Source organism: Panthera pardus, unplaced genomic scaffold, assembly GCF_024362965.1.
Source record: "Panthera pardus isolate Hobbes unplaced genomic scaffold, ASM2436296v1 HiC_scaffold_1, whole genome shotgun sequence".
Classification (NCBI taxonomy): Eukaryota; Metazoa; Chordata; class Mammalia; order Carnivora; family Felidae; genus Panthera; species Panthera pardus.
The window spans coordinates 41,978,087-41,984,435 of NW_026526654.1; positions in this window are offsets into that span (position 1 = coordinate 41,978,087).

Consider the following 6,349-nt stretch of genomic DNA (forward strand, 5'->3'; position numbering starts at 1 on the left):
TTCAAAATTTTATATATTATGTTTTCAGTTCTAGAATTTTCATTTGATTCGTTTTTTATAGTTCTTATTTCTTTCTTGAGCTTATTTTTCTTTATGTCATTATGCATACTTCTGATAGCTGCTTTAATATAGTTATCTGCCAAATACAACTTCTGGATCATCTTAGGGTTTATTTCTGTTGAATATCTTTTCTTTTGAGAATGGGTCGTATTTTCTTGGTTCTTCATATGTTAAGTGACTTAGGGTTGTACACTGCACATTATGAATGTTATGTAGTGGACATTTTAGATTCAGTTAATATACTTTAAATTTTTTTTAATGTTTATTTATTTTTGAGAGAGAGAGAGAGACAGTGAGTGGGGGAGTGGGGGCAGAGAGAGAAGGAGATACAGAATCTGAAGGAGGCTCCAGGCTCCAAGCTGTCAGCACAGAGCCCGATGTGGGGCGAGATCATGACCTCAGCTGAAGTCGGATGCTCAACCAACTGAGCCACCCAGGAGCCCCAAGATTCATTTACATACTTCTAAAGAGTGCTGTTTGTTTTTTTTTTAATTAGACATTAAACTTCACTGTATTCAAACTGGAATACTGTGTCTTTGACAACAGCTTAAGTCTCAGTTAAGTTCTTTTATCTTCATCTGGGTTTCATTGAGTCTTCTCTATATATGCGTTTTTTATGGTTCAGCCAGATATTTGGATATACCCAGAATTTAGGACTCCCTTTTTTTGAATCGACCTTTCTAGAATTTCCTCTTCATTTTCCAGCAAGGAATTCTGTTCTCTGAGTCTTTAGATGAGAGAAATTATTATTATAATTCTAGTTAGTTAACATAAAGTGTTATATTAGTTTCAGGTGATTTTAGTAATTCCATACATCACCCTGTGCTCATCACAAGTGCACTCTTTAATCCCCATCACCTATTTAACCCATCCCTCTGGTAACCATCAGTTTGCTGTCTATAATTAAGAGACTGTTTCTTGATTTCTCTCTCTTATTTTTTTTCTTTTTGCTTGTTTGTTTTGTTTCTTAAATTCCATATATGAATGAAATCATATGGTATTTGTCTTCCTCTGACTGATTTATTTTGGTAAGCATTATACTCTGTAACTCCATCCCCATTGTTGCAAATGACAAGATTTCATTCCTTTTTATAGGTAAATAATATTTCATTGTGTATATATACCATTTTTTCTTTATCCAGTCATCAATTGATGGATACTTGCACTGCTTCCATATCTTGGCTATTGTAAACAATACTGCTATAAACATAGGGGTGCTTGTATCTCTTTGAATTAGTGTTCTTGTATTCCTTGGGTAAATATGCGATTGCTGGGTTAAAGGTAGTTCTATTTTTTTTTAAGTTTATTTATTTATTTTGAGAGAGAGAGAGAGAGAGAGAGCACAAGCAGGGAAGGGACAGAGAGAGAAAGAGAGAGAGAATCCCAAGCAGGCTCTGCACTGTCAGCATGAAACCTGACATGGGCTTGAACTCATGAACCATGAGATTATGCCCTAAGCCTAAGTCAGATGCTTAACCAACAGCCAACCAGGTGCCCCTATTTTTAACTTTTTGAGGAACCTCCACACTGTTTTCCCCAGTGGCTGCACCAGTTTGCATTCCCACTAATAGTGCACAAGGGTTCCTTTTTCTTCACATTTTCACCAACACCTTTTGTGTTGTTGATTTTAACCATTCTGACAGGTGTGTGGTGATATCCTATTGTAATTTTGATTTGCATTTCCCTGATAATAAGTGACGATTGGCATCTTTTCATGTGTTTGTTGGCAATATTTATGTCTTCTTTGGAGAAATGTCTCTCTGCCCATTTTCAATTAGAATATTTGTTTTTTGGGTGTTGAGTTTTATAATTTCTTTATATATGTAGGATACTAACGCTTTATTGGATATGTCATTTGCAAATATTGTCTCCCATTCCATAGGTTGCTTTTTAGTTTTGTTGATTGTTTTCTTCACTGTGCAGAAGCTTTTAATTTTTATGTAGTCCTAATGGTTTATTGTTACCTTGTTTCCCATGCCTCAGGAGACCTATCTAGAAAACAGTTGCTATGGCCAATGTGAAAGAGGTTACTACCTGTATTCTCCTCTAGGATTTTTATGGTTTCAGGTCTCATATTTAGGTCTTTAATCCACTTTGAATTTATTTTTGTGTATGGTATAAAAAATGGTCCAGTTTCATTCTTTTGCATATGGCTGTCCAGTTTTCCCAATACTATTTGTTGAAGATACTGCCTTCTTCCCATTGCATATTCTTCCCTGCTTTTGTCAAAGATTAATTGACCATATAATTGTGAGTTTATTTCTGGATTTTTTATTCTGTTCCATGTATCTATGTCTCTATTTTTGTGTTAGTTCCATTCTGTTTTGATGACTATGGCTTTGTAATATAACTTGAAGTTCAGAATTGTGATGCCTGCAGCATTGCTTTTTTTTTTTTTTTCAAATTTGCTTTGGCTATTTGGGGTCTTTTTTGTTTCCATACAGACTTTAAGATTGTTTATTCTAGTTCTGTGAAAAATGCTGTTGGTATTTTGATAGGGATTGAATTAAATGTGTAGATTGCTTTGGGTCATATGGACATTATACCAATATTTATTCTTCCACTCCATGAGAATGGAATGTCTTTCCATTTCTTTATGTCATCTTCAATTCTTTCATCAGTGTTTTATAATTTTCAGAGTACAGGACTTTCACCTTTTTGGTTAGGTTTATTCCTAGGTATCTTATTATTTTGGGTGCAATTGCAAATGGGATTGTTTTCTTAATTTCTCTTTCTGCTACTTCATGATTAGTATATAGAAATGCAACAGATTTCTGCACATTGATTTTGTATCCTGCACTTTACTGAATTCATTTATTAGTTCTAGCAGTTGTTTTGATGGAGTCTTTTGGGTTTTTTTATAGAGAGTAGTATTATGTCATCTATGAATAGCTAATGTTTTGCTTCTTCTTTACCAATGCCTTTTATTTCCTTTTGTTGTGAGATTGTTGTGGCTAGGATTTCCAGTACTAGGTTGGATAAAAGTGGTGAGAGTGGACATCCCTGTCTTGTTTCTGACCTTGGGGGAAAAGCTCTCAGTTTTTCCCCATTGAGGGTGATGTTAGCTGTGGGTTTTTTATATATGACGTTTATTATGTTGAGGTGTGTTCCCTCTAAACCTGGTGGTTGAGGGTTTTTATCATGTGTAGATGTTGTACTTTGTCAAATGCTTTTTTGCATATATTGAATTGATCATATGGTTCTTATTCTTTCTTCTATTGATGTGATGTATCACACTGATTAATTTGTGAATATTGAGCCACCCTGTATCCCAGGAATAAATACCACTTGATTGTGGTGGATTATTTTTAATGTGTTGTTGGATTCAGTTTGCTAATAATTTGAGTATTTTTTCATCTATGTTCATAAAGATAATGGTAAATAGTTTTTTGTTTTTTGTTTTTTTTGTTTGGTTTTTGCGTGTGTGTGTGTGTGTGTGTGTGTGTGTGTGTGTGTGTGTGTTTGTGGTGTCTTTATCTGATTTTGGTATCCGGGTAATGCTGACCTCATAGAATGAATTTGGAACTTTTCATTCCTTTCCTATTTTTTGGAATAGTTTAAGAATAGGTATTAATTATTCTTTAAAAGTTTGGTAGAATTTGTCTATAAAGCCATCTGTCCTGGACTTTTATTTGTTGGGAGTTCTTTGATTACTGACTCAGTTTCTTTTCTGGTTATCAGTCTGTTCAAATTTTCTAATTCTTCCTGTTTCAGTTTCAGTAGTTTATATGTTTCTAGGAATTTATCTATTTCTTCTAGATTGTCCAATATGTTGGCAAATAGTTTTTCATAATATTCTCTTATGGTTGTTTTTATTTTCTGTGGTGTCAGTTGCTATTTCACCTCTCTCATTTGTAATTTTATTTGTGTCCTCTCTTTTTTCCTTGATAAGTCTGGCTAAAGGTTTATCAATTTTATTGATTTTTTTTCAAAGAACCAGCTCCGAGTGTCATTGATCTGTTATATTGTGGGGTTTTTTTGTTTGTTTTCTTTGTTTTTTTGTTTTGTTTTTTTTTAGTTTCTATATCATTTATTTCTGTTCTAATCTTCATTATTTCCTTCCTTCTGCTAGTTTTTTATTGGAGTTTGGCCACCACCTGAAGTGCCAATTGTAGCCTCCTCTGCATTTTGGCTGTAAAAAAAGTAGTGAAATACCATATATTATTCCCATCTTCTAAATATCAACTTTCCTCTTAAATATGCTGCTTTCGTTCTGTCTCTAATACTTTTAAGTAATTGTGTTTTTGTTGTATTTTCTCCAGAGTTTAAAATTGTTATCTATAAGAGGGTCAGTCTGATAGGAACTTATATGACAGTTACCAGAAATGGAATTTTTTAAAATGTATTTAAATTTTAGTTAGTCACCATAGAGTGCAATATTGGTTTCATGAGTAGAATTCAGTGATTCACCACTACATACAACACCTGGTGCTCATCACAAGTGCCCTCCATCATCCGTCTAGCCCATCTCCCACCCACCTTCCTCCATTACCCCTCCCTTTGTTCTCTAGTGTTAAGAGTCTCTTGTGGTTTGTTTCCCTCCCCCCCATATGTTCATCTGTTTTATTTCTTAAATTCCACATATGAGTGAAATCATATGGTGTTTGTCTTTCTCTGATTGACTTATTTTGCTTAGCATAATACATTCTAGTTGCATCTACACTGTTGCAAATGGCAAAATTTAATTCTTTTTGTTGGCTGAATAATATTCCATTGTGTATATAGACCACATCTTCTTTATCCATTCATCAGTTGATGGATGTGTGGGGTCTTTCCATATTTTGGCTATTGTGGATAGTGCTGCTATAAACATTCCGTTATATATAAACAAACTGCTGTAAACATTGTGGTGCATGTGCCTCTTCGAATCACTATTTTGTACCCTTGGATAAATACCTAGTAATGCAAACACTGGGTTAGAAATGGAATTTTTCTATGTTTGTTTTTAAAATAAAAAACCTCTATCTTAAAAAATTTTTTGTGAAAGAAACAGCATGAAGAACAACAATAAAAACTCCACGCCCAGGTACTTTCACTGGTGAATTCTTTTAAATATTTGAAAAAGGAAAAGTATCAGTTATGCAAAACTTCTTTCAGAAAAATAGAAAAGGAAGTACTTCACAACTAATTTTGTGTGTCCCATGTAACATTGAAATAAAAACCTGATGATGACATTACAAATGGAAAATTACTGGATAATTTCTTTTACAAATATAGACATATACAAATAATCCTAAAAAGACATTAACAAATGAATTCCAACGATATATTAGTAGCAAATTATGCCATGATCTAGTGGGCTTGTTCCATAAATGTCGATGTTTCGTAAAGTTGATTTAAGTGTTACACATCAGTCAATGTAATTTTCCACATTAGTACAAAAATGAAAAAAACCCTATATGATTGTCTCAATTTATGCAGAAAAAGCATTATTTTAATTTAACATTTATTATTTTTAAAAAGTTTATTAATCTATAAATAAAAAATAACATTCTAAGTCTGATAGAATGTATTTATATAAGTCAGTGTTAAATGGTAAAATATTGATTGCTTGCCTCTTAGTTCAGGAGCAAGACAAGGATGTCCATTGTCTTTAGTTCTGTTGAACAACGTATTAGGGATCCCATCTAATGCAACAAGGCTATAAAGAATAATAAGATGTGTAAAAATTGGGAAGAAAGAACAACACCATCATTATTGGCAGATGACATCATTACATACAAAATGCAAAACATAAATTCAAAAGACTCTGCAAATTAATAGAACTATTAAGTGAATTTAGCAAGATTGCTGGATACAACATCAATATACAAAAATCAATTTTATTTTTATAACCTAGCAGCAAACAATTAAAAATAGCGAGAATGTTTAGTATTTAGGAATAAATCTAATAAAATGCCAAAATATTTAGAACTTAGGTCTAAGGAAAGAGACACAAGACATCTCTATTGCAAACTACATTGAGAAGAGGAATTAAGATGATCTGATTAAAAGGAAGAACTTGCCCTGTTTCATGAAGATTCGATGTTGTAAAGATAGCAAGTTTTCCTAAATTGACTTATAGGTTCAATAATACCCATTAGAAATATCAGTGGTTTTTGCGTGTATCATATTGAGATTCTAATTCTAAAATACATTTAGACATTCAAAGACCTGGAATAGCCAAGGCAAACTTGAAGAAGAATAAAAGTGAACAACTTACACTAGCAGATATTAAGATTTGTTCATTACATAGTTGCAGAAATGAAGAAAGTATTGGCTCAGAAATAGATCTACACATACATGGTCA